Source organism: Phyllostomus hastatus, unplaced genomic scaffold (genome assembly GCF_019186645.2).
Source record: "Phyllostomus hastatus isolate PE091 unplaced genomic scaffold, TTU_PhHast_1.1 phas_scaffold_93, whole genome shotgun sequence".
NCBI classification, from domain to species: Eukaryota; Metazoa; Chordata; class Mammalia; order Chiroptera; family Phyllostomidae; genus Phyllostomus; species Phyllostomus hastatus.
In genome coordinates this window covers 34,990,164-35,010,946 of record NW_025334042.1, presented here as the reverse complement: position 1 = coordinate 35,010,946, position 20,783 = coordinate 34,990,164, and the positions used below count along the sequence as shown (strand labels likewise).

At 39.7% G+C, this 20,783-nt stretch overlaps 1 protein-coding gene across 2 annotated transcripts in view; it reads left to right on the top strand.

Annotated features, from left to right (window-relative positions):
- The first annotated feature begins 308 nt into the window (after positions 1 to 308).
- The window catches only part of STK38L (serine/threonine kinase 38 like), a 71,736-nt gene continuing 51,261 nt past the window's right edge, over positions 309 to 20,783 (top strand). For both annotated transcript variants that reach the window (XM_045829671.1, XM_045829672.1), the window contains exons 1-2: positions 309 to 426; positions 5,690 to 5,765. The gene's annotated coding sequence lies outside the window, so the exon portion shown is untranslated. The remainder of the gene's footprint in view (positions 427 to 5,689; positions 5,766 to 20,783) is intronic.

The window sequence follows — 20,783 nt, the reverse complement described above, 5'->3', positions numbered from 1 at the left end:
TTGTGTGATAACACACTGGGCCACTTACCAGAGAAGCCTGAGCCAGCTCTGAGTAGAAAAGAAGGAACTGAGGTCGGTCTGACGAAAGAGCCAAGTGGTGATTTTCCAGTCTACAGTTCCAGAGCCAATCAAAAATTCACCCGGCGGAGGTGGGTGGGGCAGGAGGTCGGCATTGACGACAGAAGGCTACTTCCGGTTGTGGTGCGTATGACGTCAGGACCGAGACGGACCGGCCCAGCCATCGAGAAGCCGAGGAGGGAGGGCTCGCGAGAGTTCAGGGAGGCTGCCCCGAGATTCCGGCGCGGCCGCTAGTCCCACCTCCCGGGGGCGGGGCGAAGGCGGAGCTGGCAGAAGGGAGAGGACGGGCGCCGGGCCGGCTGTGGTCCGTGCGGAGGCTGAGCCGGCCGCGGGCGCGACCGGAGGCAGGTGAGTGCGCGGATGCGGCGCTCGGCAGCCAGGGCGGGGAGGGGGGCCGGGCTCGCCTCACCTGCCCTAACTCTGCGAGCAGAAGGAAGAGATCATGTGTGTCTTTGGGTGTCCAGGGAAAGCCGGGCTTATTTCGGGGCTGGTAATAGCTCTGGTGAAGCTTCGACCACGGCCTTGGCCCTCTTGTTCCCCGGGGTAATACTGGCCCCGTGAGTCTGGAGAGGTAGCCTCGAGCCTGGGGAGGAATCTTTGTTCTTGCTTGCTCCTCTCACCCTTCCACTCGTCGGCCCTCGAGCGCCCGGCTCCCAGTCCCTGCCTGGGCTTGGTAAACAATAACAAATGTCGTGGATCCTCTCCTCGTATCTCCCGCTCTCCTGTCCCTTGCCCTCTGGCCGATGTCACTGAGGGAAGGATTCTAGGCATGGCTCTTAAATTGTGGGGGCTATTTGTGTACCATTCCTAAAAACTGATGCGTCAGATTGCTAAACATTTTTCAGACACAGTAAAGCCGCCCAGCTCCCAGAAGCCACGGAGTTCTCAAAATCGGTCCTTACCACTGGAACCGTTGACCCTTCTTTGGACATCATTTTCTCCCACTTCCTTTTTGCACCTTTACTATTGCGGACAAACGAGTAGTCGTTCGCGAATAAGAAGGATTGTCCCCGATTAAGCAGAAGACATTTCACCTTTAGAAAGTTGTCAGGTTGACAGCAGCAGAGCAAACTTTATTTTCAAAACCAGTGGCCTCCCGTTTACTGATGCTGCTTTTGTGGATCGCTTTTCGGGTTGTAAGTTTAGAGGAAAGATACAAAAAGAAATGGGGGGGGGGGCGGGGTTGAGCTGGTGGTGCTGGAAGTAATGGGGGCTAGTCCAAAAGTGTGGTTCTGTTCTTCGCTTGATAAAATGCAGAACCAACGTTCTTGTCTATTTCACATAACTTCTGATAAGTTTTGCTAGAAGCCAATTGCTTGGAAAAGGCCTGAGTATTAGCTTTATTACGGGTAAAATCCGAGGAAACAACTTTAAGTGCTTTAGTTTGTGCCTCCTTGTAAGATGGTAATTGACAAGTGAGACCATACTTTTTGGAGGTTGCGATGGAGTGGGGGCTTAAACTTGTCAGGTCACTACTTTAAAGGCAGGGTCTGTGTTTAAAGCCATTTTACTTATCCAGTGAAGGTTTTTTGTTGTTGTTGTTGTTGTTTTTTAAAGATTTTATTTATTTTTTAGAGAGAGAAGGGAGGGAGATAGAGAGAGAAACATCAATGTGCGGTCATGGGGGTCATGGCTTGAAACCCAGGCATGTACTCTGACTGGGAATAGAACCTGCGACACTTTGGTTCGCAGCCCGCGCTCAATCTACTGAGCTGCGCCAGCCAGGGCTCAGTGAAGGTTTTTGAAAGTTCATTCTCAATCATATATGTGTATTTAAGGTAATGGAAATCTCTTGGTGTTTAATTTGCTCTTTGTATACCTCAGGATGTATAAAACAATTAAGTTTATTTTACTCTCTACCCAGTAGCTGAAAGGTATTGTATGTGAATTAGCCATTCTTGTGACTTTTTGAAGGGAGGGAAAGTAGTCGAAAATATGTTGTTAAATTATGATGACTTTTGTTTATTGCATAGGTTCATCAAAGTACTTTTATGTGAAAAATTCTGTTCTGAAAAGTAGTACAATAAATAAAAATATTTGTAGTTTGGTCTGTCTTAGCCTTTTTCACTTTGCATTCTTTTCCTTAAGATGGCTGATAATGTTTCCCATTGGTTGGGATGTGTTTAGAGAAACAAATAGGGTGTACTTTTTGTACTCCTTTGAAAAGCCCTGCCATTGAGGGATGAAAAAAATTAGAAAAACCATGTCAAATGGGTGCAATTACTCTTTAGTCTTTTGTTTTTATGTTTGTTTTAAAGTTGAGAATCAAATTCAGAGAATCCTAGTTAGAGAATTAAGACTAGGAATATTTGTGCAAGTAAATAGGTATTCTCAGTGTTTTTTATGCTGAGAAATTATTTCAGAAGGTAGCACATTATAAAAACAAAGGGGAAGTTATACTTTATAGAAAATGGTAACAAAGCAACAGACTCAGTTCTGGCATTTGTTTTCAGAAATGTTCTGTTGTAAGTAAGAGCGTCATTGTGTTACTAAAGTTGGATAATACTTTAGAATGTGCTTTATCAGGTAATCCTGGGTAAATCGGAGGTGTGCACATGTGCAGCTCTTTGTTAAGAGGAAAGAGGCACAAATCAAAGCCAGACAGATCTACATCTTGACATATAGTTAAAATGATTTTATTTTACATATATAGTGTGGGGTGAATCAAGCAAGCATATTGTCATCCAGCATCCCCATGATTACATTAAATCAGCAGATGGGCAAAGTTATGATTAGGTTATACTTGACATATGCAGAAATTATGCTACTGTATTTTTATATTAGAAACACCATGGGCTTTTGGAAGGAGGTAATGAAAATAAGCTTTAAAACATAATATATTTAAAAAATAAACTAATCTTAAAAGACATTTTGATCAGTAGTTTAAAAATATTAAGTGAATCATTCTTTCCTCTTCTCCTTCCCCACCCCCCACATTTTTGTTTGCTTTAAGAGAATACTTCTCAAAGTGTGACCAATAGTTAAGTGCACTGGTAACAGAAAGCTCCTGTCTCTAAGTAAAGGTTTGCTTATTAACAGGATATTATTATTCAGAACCTTTACAGAAAGAAATGAAAGGCATCGATGGACAATATTTGCTGCCCATCACACTCAGATGTGGTCTCTATTTTCAAGGAGATATAATCTAATGGGAGGGAATTATATCTAAATAACTAAAATGCACAATGCATTTTGTGGAGAAGTCAAGGAGAGAGGGATTAAATTCCACTAGACCAAATAAAGAGGGCTGTGAGTAGGGAAAGGCATTTGTGTAGATGATTTAGATAATATAATCATATAATCATCATAAGCAAACACTTCATATAATGCTACTTGCTTGATAAACCCTTACATGTATTAACTTACCTGGATTTAAGCCTTGTAACAAGCACATGAAGTAGATATTTGTATTATTCTCATTTTGCAGATAGAGTACATGAAGTACCAAGGTCAATAGCTAGAAAATGATAGGAGGCTTTCTGGCTTTTATATCTGTATCCCTGTGCTTAATCGTTCTCCTTATTTTCTCTCCCATTCTTGATGATCATTCTCAGGTCTGTAGTTTCAACTAATTGATTTGGGAAAGTACATTTTTCTGACACCTAAATTTAGCTATCGATTTTCTAGAAAGAGCTCCAAAATAATGAAAACCCAGGTCAGTAAGTTGTTTTTGGCATGTTAGATGTTTAATCAGTTTTTGGAAGTTGCTCTTAAAGGTAACCAGTGAGTGGAACTTTTGATAAGTTTGACTTACTACCTAGTAGCATACACATAAAGATTTAGAAATAAGTTAAAACTATATTAACTCCTTTGCTTAATGGAATTTTGAATAATATATTTTGGCTTGTATTTTTAAAACTCACTTGGCACTGGGTATTTTTTGGATTGAATTGTGAAGTTGGAATTTATTTAATGATCAAATGCCAGTCTAAGCCCTTTTAGTTTTTATTTCCATAAACATCTAAATTTATAATGCCTGAATCAGAATCAAGACTTTGAATAGAGTGTTGTATATGTATAAATTGAGAGACATTCAATCACTGATACTTTATATTAGGGCAACTTGAAAGCTCTTTGGGATTGTGAAATAAAAGGTGCTATAGAAATGCACTGTGCCTAGCATCGGCCTACTCAATGAATGCTGCTTTGTCGAATGAATGGTTCAGTTGATTGTATTGATGAAGTTTCAGGAATAGTTCACATTTGTTCTTGGTTATCTAAGTGTTGACATCACAATAAACTCAAGTGGATTTAAAGATTAGGAGAAAAAGTGCATGTAGGCAGTGGTAGGGGTGCTGCCCATCCCTACCTGTCCAGCCAGATGCGGACCCTTCAGCTCTTTGTCAGTGCTCTGTTTGACTCAGTTTTAGGTAGAGCTCCAGAGGCACAGTCTATGAATGAACGTAAGTGCTCTTTCCTGGTCTGAGTGGGGTAGTTCTAGAAAACTCTCAGAGTAGGATAGTTTATGGTAGATGAGCTTAAAACCTAATGGGAAAAGTAGCAGAACCAAAGCCAGGATGTAAAGCTCATATATTCATATTATTATAATAAGATAAAAGTGGCAAAAACAAAATTTTAAAAAATATTTTTATACTCAGTTTACATTAATAGGCGATGGGATATTTTTTGCATTTACCATGCTGACTGACAAAACCTTCAGGATCTGAGCCCGTAATTTCATGGAGATGTTTATAAGTCAACTAGGCTTTATTATAAGAAAGTTGTGTGTTCCTCTAAGTACAGGTTGGGTTTTGAACAGCTATTCTTAGTAAAAAGAAAGCCAGACATACCCTCTCAACTCCTTGCTGATAGAACTTGAGGGGCATCGTTTCCTGTAATAGACTAGTTTTGTCTACATTGAAAATCTGACAGGAAGCCCCCCACCTTAGGTGGTCTCTGCACCAGTTTTCAGGAAGACCTTTGTTAAATGCCATATAGCTGACCATTCACGTCGGTGTTGTGTAAGTCCAAAAAAGTTGGAACTTTGCATCAAACTTTGACAATTCATCTGTAGCTTATGATAATAGCACTTGTACTATGCTCAGCTTTTAAATTCTTATGCTCCTTACCATCCCCTTAATCAACACTAGACCAGTTGACAGCCGGAACTTATGTTGATTCTCTGGCTGTTTTCCTTGTCTTTTGCTGCTTCTTATTGATTCCGTGTAGGAATTTTTCATGTTACAGTATATAAGTCTCTGATCTCTTATGCACAGGGAGCATCCATTGTTTTCTTACCTTTTACAATTATTTGCTCTCTCTATATCTGATTCAGGAGAGTATTTTGTTCTTCCTAATTTTGGAACACTTACTGCTTTTGCATCTACTTACTGTGATGGAGTTAATAATATTTAACACCTCAAAATCAACCCCAAATACAACTTCCCCAGGTTAAAGAATGAGATGGCAGAAACTTAAATGGCTGTGCACGATTGCTAATACCATCCATTTTTGGCAAGTAGAGTTGTGCCTTTGCTGTGGGGCCTAGGTTTCATTCTGTCTATGCAAATTTAGAAAATTGAAAGTTTGGAAACAGAGAAACTTCTCTATATATCAATAAGCACATTTTTAAAATTTTATTTTAATTGTTTGGTCCTGTTCTCCTTCACAGTCATTGCTATTCTGCTTTTATGACTTGGAGATATTGGCTTCGGTTCTTTAGATTCTTCAGCAATCCTGGAGACACAGTAAGTAATTTGGACATTGAATATGAAAAATGCTTTGTGCAATCTATGTTTCTCAAACTTTTTCTCTCAATGGTAATATGTAAACTTAGTTCTCTGTATGTTATCTTCCCCTTTGTCATGTTTTTGGCTCCTTTTCTTCCTGAATGTCACCAGTTAGGGTAGAGGTGTAATAGTAATTCAATCAAGAATGGTAAGCATTTTCTTATCACTTATTATGTACCAGACATAGTGCTAAGTACTTTATATAAATATTACCCCCACAGCAACCCTATGGGGTATTGTTTCTACTTAAAAATGAGGAAACTGGAGACTAGCCAAGTGAAGTGACCAGAGAGGGTCACATATATAGATAGTAAGTAAAAGAGTTAGAAATTGATCTCTGAGATCTAGGTTTGCTTTCTCTTATTGCTTTTTTTTATTATTACAAAAACTTCCCCTTTGCTTTTCACTTACAACACTTTCTTCTTTTAGTCTTACCTGAGTTATCTTTTTTCCTTCTCCCCCTTTTTTTAGGAGTTATTTATAGTTTTGCTTGTCACACATAAATTCTCTTGGGAAAGATATACAGAAATAATTCGGCTCTATTTAGATTTCCTGTAGAGGAGAACTTGATCTTGGAGAGAGTTTATTGTAAAATAATACTAGTAATACCTTATTTGCTTTGTGCTTTAGAAGTTTTTTTTTTTAAGATTTTATTTATTTATTTTTAGAGAGGGAAGGGAGGGAGAAAGAGAGAGAAACATCAATGTGCTATTGCTGGGGGCCATGGCCTGCAACCCAGCCATGTACCCTGACTGGGGATCGATCCTGCAACACTTTGCTTCACAGCCTGCACTCAATCCACTGAGCTACAGCCAGCCAGGGCCTGCTTTAGAGTTTTATAAAGCATTTGTATACATCTTCTTACTTAATTCTAATTGCACACTTAAACTCAGGTCTTTAGATTAAAAATTGCTACAGGCAGTTAACTAAGGACTCCACAGAGTTAGTTGATGAGACACAGTTTTTGCCCTCAGCAATTTTAATGTTGAAATGAATGATATAATCAGATGTTCTGACTTCTTTCAAGCCAATTAGGAGCAGATACATATCTATAGCACAGAATTTTCTTAAAAGGTGTTACAGTTTTGAGTTTTGAGTTTTGAGCTTTGTTTTTAGCCAAAATTGAGAGGTTGGAATTTTAGTGCTGCATTTTGTGAAATGTTAAAGTCTTCATGAACATTTCATGAAATGTTAAAAGCCTTCAATTCTTGTGATTCAGTGAATGATAGTTAAGTTACTCTACCTTATTCTGCACACAACTGTTGCATTTAACTAAAACAATTATGATGAAGGAATGGGTGGAAAGAGGACAGACAACTTCGAAAGTGAAATTAAAGAAATGGGGATCCTAATAAAGACTTGTTAAGGTATCTTATAGTAGCACTGTTACAGGAAAGTGAGTGTAGACTTTAAAGTATGTATAAAAGCTGTAAGTATTCACCTCTGGAAAGTTGTATTATGCATGTTTGTGAGCCATTTTTGAAATATTTTCTTGTGCCAGTGTCTTGTTTTAATGAATTTAATTTTTACTAAGCTGTGGACATTTTGACGTAGCTAAACAGTTGCCCATTGATTGGCTCCCATTATGGAAACACCACATCATGTTTGCGCTTCGTCATTTTTCTGTGTTTGTCAGCAGAGGCTGGCTGCCTGGTTCACAGCACGAGGGAGTTACCCTTTGTTATGTTTTCTCAACAGGTCCATTTCATTTGGACACATCTTTCTAATCTGGTTGAGGATATTCTCCATGTGTGCACTATCATCTAGTGAAACAGAATAGACTTTTTCCTATTTTAGTGGCTAGAGTGAAAAAATTTCAGTCTTGAATTGCATGTATTTGACCCATTGATATCACAGTCTCATAATGTTTTAGTGAGGTTAACCATCATAATTCAACATTTATCACCAATTTGCATGGTACTGTGTTAGGTACCATGGCAAAATAGAGACAAATAAAATATATTGCCCCTTCATTTAGAAAGGTTTCATCCAGTAAGAGACATAATATGTGAGTACAAATTCAAGTAGAAAGTGATAAGTGAGTAACAGGGTACTGTGGGAGCAGAGGAGGGAGAGATTGCTTCTGGCTGGAGAGATTAGGAAGGCTTCCTATAGCAAGTGAAATATGAATTGACCATTTAAGAGTGAAGGACATGCCAGGCCAAGGAATTAGCATGACTTGGGTATACCTCTATATCACCTGATAAATTATTTACTTTTTTACTTAATTATTTACTTTTCTCTCTGCCCTATTGCATTTGAGTTCGTTGAACTTAGAAAACAGGTATTTTTCAGCTTTTCATTCTCTACATCTTCAGCTGCACAACCTGGCACATTTAATTAAAGTTGTAATTTAGTAAGATTACAGTGGCAGTAGTGTATGTGGAATGGATTCAAGGGAGGAGGGCCCAGAAATTGGAAGACCAATGAAGAGACTAGTTTAAATTATCTAGGAAATAGGTAATGAGGTTCTAAACTAGGTGGGATGGGAAAGAAGAGACTTGGGTTGATGGGTATTGGGACTTAGGGTACGTCCTGTGTGCCAGGAGATGCAGTGGTGGAAAGACACAGTGCTCCCTCAGAAAGCAGGCAGGCCACACTCACAGGTATAGAAATAATTGCACTAGCATATTGCAGTTATAATGAAGGAACAGCGAGTGGAGCGCATAAGGGAAGGGAGCACGGGTTTGGGAGGATCAAAGAAGCTTTCCCTGGAGGTGGTAGTGTTTGAGCTTAGACTTGAAGGGTGAGTGGGAGTTTTTCAGGCCAACAAGCAGTAGGAGGACATGATAGCAAAGAGATGTAAAGACTGTTTAGGCAGCCACAAGACCCTGTATTATTTTAGTGTTGGGACATGAGGCTAGGTAGGATAAATGAACTTGTCTTTATAAAATCACTTTTTATGTGCCATATTACACATATTTATTTTATCCAGCTTTAGCACTCTGAGCTTTTTAAGTGTTTCTGTTGCCTCTTGCAGCCTAGTAGAACACCTGTGCTGTGCTCACCCCCACCCCTTCCCTTGCCTGCAAGTATACTGCAAGGGATAAATTGTCTCTTGCTTCCTTTTTGTAAAATTAAACAGAGAAGGTAAGGATACCATTAGCCATAGAGATAAAGAGAGAAAGAAATCCATGAAATTTTCTTTGATGAATGCGTAGAGCAAGTAGGATTATATAAAGAGAATGCAGCATCAAAGCTTAATTTCAAGAGCACTTGACTTGAGGAAAGGGATTGTGGTAGGAGCATAATTATTTACCTTTCCCATAAAGATTATGGAACCCTTAAAAATTTCCCAGAACTGTGATACCTAGTGCTGGAGTTCTTTAATTTTGATCCTAGCCTTGGTTTCTTTTCATCTTCTCTACTTAACCCTTCCTGTTTTTTAATAACTAACTTAACATGACTCTAAACTTCAGACGGTACCAAACATTGTCTCTAGTTCCCCCTGCCCCATCTTTTTTGGTCATTCATAAACCTGCATCTGCAGATCATGATTCTGAACTTTGTGTGTATAATCTGTGTTAGACTGCTAGAGCTGAGAAGAACTCTAGGTTTGTTCTTCACATAGCTGTTTATTTTTTCTTTTCAATGGATTGGACAACTGACACAATATAGTTAACTTGTTTTGGGGGGACAACCAAAAATTAAGACTCCAATTATAATTATATCCATTTTACAGGTTCTGGCACAAATAATGCCCCCTTTTTATTACAAAATCTTCTATTACAAAATCATAGGCATGTAATTCTGTAACATAACAATATCATACTCAGGCATACCATATAACATTTTAGGTGAAATATTCAAATTAAAACTATAAATTATTACACCCATATATTACCCTCCCAACCACGCTCAAGCAGACCTTACTTCTGCTGGACCCTGTATTTCTGGACTCTGGGTTGGCAACTGTGTTAGCTTTAGTGCTGTTAGTGGTAGTGATAAAAATTTATGGGCACTAAAGGAAGGAAAATGAAAGACAAGAACAAGAGAAAGAAAAAGAGGGCTTGCAGTGTGGCGGGAGAGGCAGGAAGTGGTGGAGGGGGAAAGGTGCATATGGTTGAAAGAGGTCAAGTTTCTCCAACACCTGCTCCAGGTGTCACTTGGTGGGACCAGTGCCCTATTTTAAGGTTAAGTCAGACTGCCAGTAATCCTGTCTAGCAATTCTCTGCGTGTATTATTATGCCAAAAGTGAGTTTGTTTTAATAAAATATTTTCAGATTTAATAAAAAAATGTATATGTACCTGTGTTTCTTTGTTTTTAGAATTGAGCAGAAAGGGCAAGAGAAACCAACATACTGTGAAATATAGTGAGTGAAAATTATAGGTACATTTCTGAAATGTAAAGCATTTAAGATTTTTTTAAATATATTTTATTGATTATGCTATTACAGTTGTCCCATTTCCCCCCTTCTCTCCCTTCCACCCTGTACCCCCTCTCCCACCCATGTTTCCCCTCTTTAGTTCATGTCCATGTGTCATACTTATGAGTTCTTTAGCTTCTACATTTCCCGTACTATTCTTGCCCTCCCCCTATCTATTTTCAACCTACATTCTATGCTACTTATTCTCTGTACCTTTTCCCCCCTCTCCTCCTCCCACCCCCCCTGCTGCTAACCCTCCATGTGCCCTCCATTTCTGTGGTTCTGTTCCTGTTCTAATTGTTTACTTAGTTTCTTTTGGTTTTGCTTTAGGTGTGGTTGTTAATAATTGTGAGTTTGCTGTCCTTTTACTATACATGTCTTTTTCTTTATCTTCTTTTTTTTTAGAATAAGTCCCTTTAGCATTTCATAAAATAAGGGCTTGGTGATGAAGAACTCCTTTAACTTGACCTTATCTGAAAAGCACTTTATCTGCCCTTCCATTCTAAATGAGAGCTTTGCTGGATAGAGCAATCTGGGATGTAGGTCCTTGTCTTTCATGACTTGGAATATTTCTTTCCAGCCCCTTCTTGCCTGTGAGGTCTCTTTGGAGAAATCAGCTGACAGTCTGATGGGAACTCCTTTGTAGGTTACTGTCCCCTTATCTCTTGGTGCTTCTAGGATTCTCTCCTTTGTTTTTACCTTGGCTAATGTAATTATGATGTGCCTTGGTGTGTTTCTTCTTGAGTCCAACTTCTTTGGGGCTCTCTGAGCTTCTTGGATTTCTTGGAAGACTGTTCCCTTTGCCAGATTGGGGAAGTTCTCCTTTATTATTTGTTCAAATACGTGCTCAATTTGTTGCTTTTCCCCTTCCCATTCTGGTACCCCTATAATTTGGATGTTGGAACGTTTAAAGGTGTCCTGGATGCTCTTAAGCTTTTCCTTGATTTTTTGAATTATTATTTCGTTATGCTTTCCTGCTTGGTTGATTCTATCTTCCTTCTGGTCCACTGTGTTGTTTTGAGACTCAGATTCCTTCCTTTCACTATTGGCTCTCCTCCGCATATCTTCCTGCATCTCTTTTATGGTAACCTGCATCCTTTCATCTAAATTGCGCCCAAAATCAACCAATTCCGTGAGCTTTCTGATCTCCAGTGTTTTGAACTGTGCATCTGATAGATTGGCTATTTCTTGGTCGCTCAAAAGGATGAGTCCTGGGGGACTGATCTGTTCTGTTGGAAACATGTCTTTCCCTGTCTCTCCTTCCCGCCCCTCTCTAGTCACTCTTGTTACGGTGGGGGGCAGAGCCTTAGGTGTTCACCGGGGCTGGGTACCCCAGTCGCTAAATTGTGACGTTATATGTGGGGGTGGGGGCGGGAGCGGGGGGGGGAGGGAACAATGGCAGTAGTTCCGTTCTCCTGGGCTCAGACCCTTCTCTGGGATCCTGGGCTGCGAGCTCTGCCCTGGTCCACAATCGCTGCCTCACTGGGTCCACCAGCCGCAGCTTGCGGACTCAGGGATCACCGCTGCGTTCTTGCTCCCTGGATGGCTGTCGCGCCGATTTCGCGCCAAATTTTCCCCGACCTCCGTGGCCGCTGACCCACGCCTGCCCCGCGCCCGCCCGGCTCGTCTTCTACCAGTCTGGATGCACGGGTCTACTTCAACTTCTTGGCTGTCTGACTTCCATTCAGATAAATCCTCTGTCGGTTCTGGGTGTTATTCTGTCTGTAAATTATTGTTGTAAATTATTGTTGTTCTAATCTTGGTTGTGTGAGGAGGTACGGTGCGTCCACCTATTCCTCCATCTTGCCGGAAGTCACTAAAGCATTTAAGATTTAAACCCATAAATCATGTATAGTCCTAGTTAGGCAGAAGGTGGCAGAAAGAGGGCCCAGCTGTGGGAAAAAATAAGTAGAACTTGTGTTTGGATAAAACTTTATTCTCATACTAGCCATATAACTGGGCCCACAGAGGGGAAAACAGTGTGAGAAATTTGATCTAGAGCCTGAGCTATCTTGTCCAGGTAATCCAGGTACTCTTTCCCTTTCAGGAAACAACATTATCAAACACTAAGAAACTAATGCTTCCTAATGTTTTTTCATCATTGGACTAACAAAGCCAGGGAATAAAAATAGGTATGACTTTAGTTTTTCTGAATGGTAACAGAAAGTTACTTCTTGGATCGTAAGAAATACTGGATTGAACTAACGTCTTTGACTTCCTTCCAGAGGTGCAAGATGCTGTAGAGGTCATCTAGTTGAATTCTCTGCTGTGAATTCCCTCTAATCCCTGACAAGTGGATGCTTAATATTTGCCTAAAGATTTTAGTCCCTTGCCTAAAGACAAGAAACCTAACAGTTCACAAGATAGCTAACTTGCATTCCCTTGCATGGTCATCTCCTGTCTTCTGTCCCCAGTCTGCTTCTCTTCACACTCCATGCACTCGGGGGTCTGGATGATCTCATGTGCTCTCATACCTTTAGTGAGTGACCACTCTGCAATGATTACTTTCAAATCTGTGTACCTTGCTTAGACCTCATTTCTGGGTTTGAGACTCCACTGTCCATCTTTAAAGAAAAAAAAATATACATACACACACATACATACGTATTATACACACACATGACCACCACCTTGGCATGTTCCACAGGTAGGTAACTAGGATTTCAACTTGCCCGGAACTGACTATCTTCTCTTTTCCCAGAATCTTTCTCAGGCAACTTAACCTCTCTCAGTGCATGATACTACTCTCTATTTTGTTGCCCAAAATAGAGGCCTTGTTGGACTTCTCCTTCTTGTTTGTACTCACATCCCATTAAGTCCTCCTTACTACCTTTTGAATTCTGTCTTTGTTTTCTCCAGTGTTAGTATCTTTATTCAGGCTACAAATTACTAAAAAAGCCATCTCTCTTTTGCTGGTATTGCACTTCTTCCAGTGAGTCTTCCATGTGGCTGCCAAAAGGTTGTAACTCCCAAGCTTAAAATTTCCAATGACCTGGGCCAAGTAGCTAAATTTGTTGGAGCATTGCCTCAATATGCCAAGGTTGCGGGTTTGAGCCCTAGTCAGGGCACATGCAGGAGTCAACCAATGAATGCATGAGTAAGTGGAAAAACACATCAATGTTTCTCTTTCTCTCCCTTCTTCTCCCTCTGACTAAAATAAAATTAAAAAAATTCCAGTGATTCCTCATAGCCTCCTCCAGACTCCTTAGCAAACCACGCACGCCTGAGTCCCTTTAAGAAATGATGCCTTTTTGGTTTTCTAGCCTAATTTTTCATTGCTCACTGTAATAACGGAACCACTTCGCTTTCTCTGTCCCTAGGTGTTACATATTATTTCCTGAAATGCCCTTTCCCACATTCTTTTGGGTAATTCCTGTACTTTCTTTGCCATTCTGCTTAGGCATGTACTCTTCCAGGGATGCCTTCCTTGACCTCCCACCTCTTGTCTGGCTTAGGTGCCCCTTCTTTGCTTTCCCATAGCATCTTGTGTATATCTCTTTTATGTCATTTTTTATATCCTAAAACACAATCATAGCTAACATTGTGAATATTTACCACGTGCCAAGTTACTGAGCATTTACTATGTGCCAGGCATGGAACAGTATTGATTAGAAAGTTCTTCCTTATGCAAGTTTCAGCTGGTTCTAATCACGGAATTAGAGATCATTTCTTATCACCACAAAGTGATATTTGAAGACAGTATCTTACATCAGGGGTCCCCAAACCTCGCGGCTGCAGACTGGTACCAGTCTGTGACCTGTTAGGAGCTGGCTGCACAGCAGGAGGTGAGCCATGTGCAAGTGAGGGAGGTTTTGCTGGCAATACCACCTGAGCTCCGCCTCCTGTCTCCTCGCTCCCCCCCACCCCCTCATAATGGAAAAATTGTCTTCCGTGAAACTGGTCCCTGGTACCAAGAAGGTTGGGGGCCACTGTCTTATATCATCTGTTTCAGGCTAAGCATATTCATTTAATTCATTTAAATATCATGGATTTCGGGCCTTTTACTTTCCTGGTCAGGAAAAGTAAAAGGTCACTTCTTTTGTATCATATTTTGGTAACTTCTTTTGTATCATATTTTGTTAGTTTTCTCTCATAAAATGTATGATTCAGTTTTAGATAACTTTACAGTTGTCATAAAGAGAGGCAGGACTTCACAGGAGTGTAGTATCTAGATGTGGATTCTCATGTTTAAGGTATAGGCCTCACTTTTCCAGGTGCATAAATGTGAGTGGTGTGTGTGTGTGTGTCCAGAAATAAATCAGGATTATGGGAATTGACTTATATTTAGCAAGTGACCTACACTCACATAAACACAAGATTGTCGGTTAAAGAGTTTGTTAATATTAGTGTGAATACAATGGAAACCTGTGTCATTTGGCCAGCACACCATCACCCCAATAGGACAACCTAGATGGGAAGCCAGTCATTCAATCAGAATGGGTAATCTCAATGGGGAGTATCACTCAGCCACGATAGCCTGAGGGAGCCTCTTTTTCATGAGGATGCACCTGCCTAGCACTGCTCAAGGTGTGGTCAGCCTGTTTTCACCTTGGACAGTGTTAGGCAAGTACAGGCAAAATCTTGCTTGTTAAAGTCCTGCTTCTTCCTCCTGCTCCCAAATTCATGTAACACTCTTCTGTTAACACAGTCTTTTTAGCCAGAAGGAACACAATTAATGAGGTTTCAGGTTTCCTGATTCACATTTTAACCCTGCCTCTCAGAAACTATACCCTGCTCACTTTTGATTGGTCTTATGTGTTCCCAAATACCTTCTGTCACATATTTTCTTGGAATTACCTATGTTGATTGCTACTTTCTACCATTCCATTTGATTCATGCTGATATTACTCCCAGAGGGTGATGATCTTCAAATTCTGAGGGCATTTTACTTTGTCCTTTTATACTGACCATAAGGCATTGCCAAGTATTGAAAACGTCTACAGGTATGAGCCAGCCAGTACAGTGTAGAATATGACATTCACCTTCCTTGTTCCTGATCTTACTTGTCTATTAACTCATCACCCTGGCTGGTGTGGCTTGTTGGATTGAGTGCTGGCCTGTGAGCCAAAAGGTTGCTGGTTTGATTCCCAGTCTAGGGCACATGCCTGGGTTGTGGGCCAGGTCACTGGTTGGGGGTATGAGAGAAGCAACCTATCAATGTATTTATCCACACATCAATGTTTCTCTCCAGTAAATAAAATATTAATTAAATTAAAGAAAGATTAAGATTGAGTAAAGTTTGGGGGCAGCCATTTCACACTTTTAATTTATGTCAAGTTTTATTCAACAGAAATCTGCAGTTCTTTATGTATAAACAGTTTATTACAATTTATACTGAGCATTTGATTTTTTTGAATCCAAAAATAACTCTTTACCATTTCCCTATTAAGTTTTATTTGATAAAGTTAATCTTCTGTTAAAATTGTTTTGAGATCTGACTCTGCTGTCCCACTTTTGATTATTCTCTCCAGGTTCTGATCATCCTCACATTTTGATAAAGATGCTGTCAAAAGTTTTATCAAGTTCATCATAATATAATTTCCTAAGCCCAATGAGTCTTGCAGAATTTATTTATGAACATTCTCAGTTTTGTTGCTTAATCAGTTATAAATATGTCTATTAGCCCGTTTTTCTTCATCTTCCTCCCTCCGACCCAAAAGTATTGGAGAGTAGAGCTTATTAAATAATCTTTGGAAGGCTCACATAGATTATTTATCCTGTAGATATGCCAGAAAAAGAAATAAAGTTCCCCGGAGTGAATGTTCTTTTTAAGCACATACTGATTTTTAATGGCTACCCAGCTTTGATCTATTCAAAAACCATCAGCTTTCTCATCTGTTGTAGAACTTTCCTCAGGCTGGACGATAAGTATAACAGTTAATATTTTGTAATGTCCATGTTCTTTTGTAATGTTCATGTTTTGAAAGATTATGTAGCTTGTCTCCTGTCTTTCAGCAAAGCTCTCTGGTCTTTCTAATCCATCAAACAGTACTAGCATTCTGCAAATTTTATGTGCAGGGTCATGATGTGTGAACTGGTCAGCTGGCCAAGTCAAAGATTTGCAGTGCACTGGGGGCAGCTCTCGATGGCCTCCTGTCTGTTGCGCTTCAGTTCTCATGTCCCGACACTCCTTCTTGGTTTTGGCCTTCATTCTCCCAGGCCGAGAACAGAGGTAGAGTTCAGGTGGTGGGATGCACACTGGACTGAGAGTTCTCTATGATGAAGGGATACAGGCATGGTAACTACCTCTCAAGGGTGTTGTAAAATAGGAATATATAAACTCTGAAGTGATATTCAAGGTAGGTATTGATAGGTTTAAGCATTCAAAAATATTACACTTGAGGAAGAAAACTCATGAAATCATTGAGTAGTCAGTTTCTGAAGTAGCTCCTAATTTTAGAATGATATGGGTATATATATTTAAAATACATCTAGAATAAAACAAAGATTTTATTTATTTTGTTATTATTTTTTTAGTCTACACCCAAGGATATGTTTACTGTTTTTCAAGAGAAAAGTGGTAGTGGACGAGAGCAGGGGAGAGAGAGAAAAATACCGATTGGTTGCCTCTTGTGAGTACCCTGTCGAGGAATTGAACCCACAAGCTAGGTATGTGCCCTGATGGGAAATCGGATCCTCAACCTCAGTAAATGGGACGATGCTCCAACTGAGTCACCTGGCCAGGGCTGTAAGATTTTTTAAAAATATTTATTTACTTTCAGAGAGAGGGGAAGGGGAGGGAGAAAGGAAGGGACAGAAACATCAATGTGTAAGAGATACATCCATCAGTTGTCTCTTACACACACTCCCAACTGGGGAACCAGTCCACAACACAAGCATGTGCCCCAACTGGGAATTGAACCAGCGACCCTTCGTTTCACAGGCCAGCACTCAATCCACTGAGCCACACCAGCTAGGGCCCAGGACTGTAAGATTTTTTTTTTTAAGATTTTATTTATTTATTTTTAGACAAGAGGGGAGGGGAAGGGGAAAGAGAGAGAGAAACATCAATGTGTGGCTGCCTGTCACACACCCTATACTGGGGACCTGGCCTGCAACCCAGGCATGTGCCCTGACTGGGAATCAAACCGGCGACCCTTTGGTTTGCAGGCTGGTGCTCCACTGAGCCACACCAGCCAGGGCGGGCTGTAAGGTTTTTAAAAAACAAAAATAGAAGCAGGGATTTTTTTTCCCTCCCTGTCATATATTAAACACCATTTACCTTAACTAATTTACCAAGCCTTTTATACATTATCTCTTCCAGACATATATTCAAAAGCCTTCTTTGTAACCCTTAATGGTTTTCTTAAGTTCAGCTTATTTGGACATTTCACTTCCTGATGTCATCCTGTGTTCTTTTATAGTCATCCATGTTACCTGTGCCTTCTATCTTTCACAGATGACGCATGTCTTTTAACATCTTGGTACATGGAGAGCTCTTTGTGCTGCCAGTCTTTTCAGAATCTTCCCCTTTTCTCTGTTGTTAATATCCTTTGCAGTTTGTAACCAGATTTTCATTTTTTACCAGACTATTTCAAGTTTTACTCTTCTAATATGACTAAAATAAATAGTTTTTTTTCTGACTCCTTTCTAATTCTCATCCTTCTTTTCTGGATATTTCTACTGATGTAGCTATAGGAGTTATTTACTCTAAAACCTGGAATTTTAAACCTGGCATTTAAAAAAATATTTATTTATTTTTAGAGAGGGGAAGGGAGGGAGAAAGAGAGGGAGAGAAACATCAATGTGTGTTTGCCTCTTGCATGCCCCCACTGGCCTGCAACCCAGGCATGTGCCCGGACTGGGAATTGAACCGGTGACCCTTTGGTTCATAGGCCGGCAATCAATCCATTGAGTCACACCAGCCAGGGCAGGTAAATGTATTTAAAATAGATACAGAATAAAACAAAATATTTGTTATGTACGAACTCTGTTTTAAATGGCACTTTGTGTCCATTTCACTCTGTATGTCGGAAAGGTCAGATAATTTAAGATGATCATGTATGTAGAAAGCCTTTAGAAGACTCCAGAGAACTTCATAAATATGGGCACTACAACTATGCATATGAAAATATTTCTTACTAGTTGGCAGTTACTATCTCTTAACCAATAGCAGCGTGGCATCTCTTGAGTTAGTCTGAGGCTCAGTGAGATTTGGTGATTTATGCAGTATCATCTTATGAATAAGCGGGACTCTGCTCAGGTCTTTTGTTTTATTATTCAGTTCTCTTTGACTTTCATTCCAATCAAAGTACTGTTTCAAAAGACCTAGTGCCTGTTCTCATGAAGGTTGGAAGTTGTTTATACTTAGAGAGAACCCCAGGTATCATTTCCTAGAACTTTGTCCCTGGTATGGGGCATAAAGACCCCTGTCATCGCTACAGTATTATTCCTTGCAGGGCTCCATGAGAATGTGTTTGAGTTTCCTGTGGTATCCCTTAGGATGATGCTTGACCTGCACAAACTGTTACTACATGTTAAAGAGAGGCTGGGGCTGAAGTTGGTCATTTCTTGCTGGATCGGTCCATAAATCCTGAGCACTTTCTATGGGCTCTGCATCATGCTAAATACTTTGGGGGACAGAATAAGGTGTGACTCTTGTCCTCAAGGAGTATGGAATTTCACAGATGACTAACATACATGACAGTAAATCCTCTTACAATGAGAGTGTGGGAATAAATGTCTGATGGTAAGATTCGTAATAAATGCTAGACAAATCATGAAAAGTGAAATAAGTGAGGTCGGCACAGTCAAGAAAGAATTTGTTGAAGAGGGAAATTCATTAGGTTCCTTTAAGTACAAGTCGAGGGGAAAGAAAGGACTGTTTTTATAAGTTCAGATATTCCACAGCTTGGTTGTAAGGCTGATTATGGCATGTCTCTTGGTTGATGAGGGGGAGACTGGAGAAGAATGGAAAGTCAAGTTAAGTAGTTAGGGTGGATCCAAATTACAGGGTTTAATAAAAGCTAGACATAGATTGGAGTGGTAGAAAAGAGAAGGCTTTAGTTTTTGAGCCAACAAATGACATCATCCGAGTTCTCTCTGAGGAGCAGGGATTTGGAGGTGGGAGGGCATGACATCAGGGATCCCCACCCACATGCTGGAACAGTGATGCCGTTGACAGTGCCATTGGGGCGGAATGATAAGGTGGTGGAAGTGAGAATGAAGAGGAAGGTGCACTGAGAGAGAGATTTTGACACCCATTTATTGATGAACTTGCAATGGGAAAGGGAGAGATGAATTAAGGTTGTTTTACAAGCTTTCTGATTGGGAGAAAGTTTATTGCCACGGATAGTAATGTGGTTACTAGAAGGTTGGCTGTGGGGGACAGTTATGCATTTATTTTTGGACATAATTAAATATGAGTTATTTGTAAGGCATTTAAGTTGGGATGTTCAGCAGACAGCTAGAAATATGAGACTACAGGTTGGGTGAAGACATAGGTTGTGTTACCAGTTGTATTACTTATGCTTGTAGAATATCCTGTAAAGGTCTGGGAAAGGATAAGCTCTCTCTCTGAGTCCAAAGACAGAGGTTCAAGGACTGGCATTGGTGGATATGTTCTAATACATAAATGTGAAGAGTTCCTAGTATTTTGTTGATTGAAATTACTTTAACAGGCATTTTTTTCCCTTGGTGATAAAAGGCATGTAATGCTATTTTAGGAATTAGAAAATTCAAAAAGATATAAAGAAAAAAAGATAATTTACAATATTTTGATGACTTGTGTGTGCATATAAAAGGATAGGAAGTACATACATATATGTTTATACTATGTACACTTTTCTAGCCTGCTTTTTTCATTTAATATTGCACATGATAATTTTTCCATCATGAATTACTGCTCAAATATACTGTTCTTAAAGAGCTGCAATTTTTTTCAACATTTGGATTTATTGTTATTTAATCATAGTCCTATCATTGAATATTTAGATTGCTTCCAACACTTTTTGCTCTTAATAATATTACAGTAAACTTCTGTGAAATATATATACTCTTTAGCTGTTGCTTAGATATGAGCTCTCTGAAAGCAGAGATCTCTATATCCCTAGCACCTAGGAGAGTGCCCAGACATAGTAGTAGCTTAAGTAAAAAAACAAACAGTTATTGACCAAATGAAACAAGACCAATAAATATTCAGTTCCTCTTTATGTCCTTAATTTAGATTCCATGCATACCCAGGAACCTTTTTATTATAATTTGGCTATCCATGTAAATCTGGCTGTAATTAAAGTATTGGCTATGTATGTCCATGAAAGAGCATTGTTGCTTCTGTCACAGATATATTTATCATTCTATATTAATTTATATTCTGATTTCTGTTGAAGTTTGATTAATTTTTGTTTGTTTCTAAAATGTGGAGCTACCTTATTGATGCTAATAAAATGAAATTCCTGTAAGGCTGTAGATGGGGCCTGAGTTGTGGTTAATCACCAAGGTAATAAATAGCATTCTGTTGAGAACTCTCTAAAGAACACAGTCTCTAGCCTTTACCTGGTAGAAACCTGTGGTAGTACCAACCACAGTTTTCAATTTGAATCCCTGTGGTACCCTGGAAAGACAGGTGTTTGCCTCTTTTCAAATAACATTTTATCATATTTAAGATCCA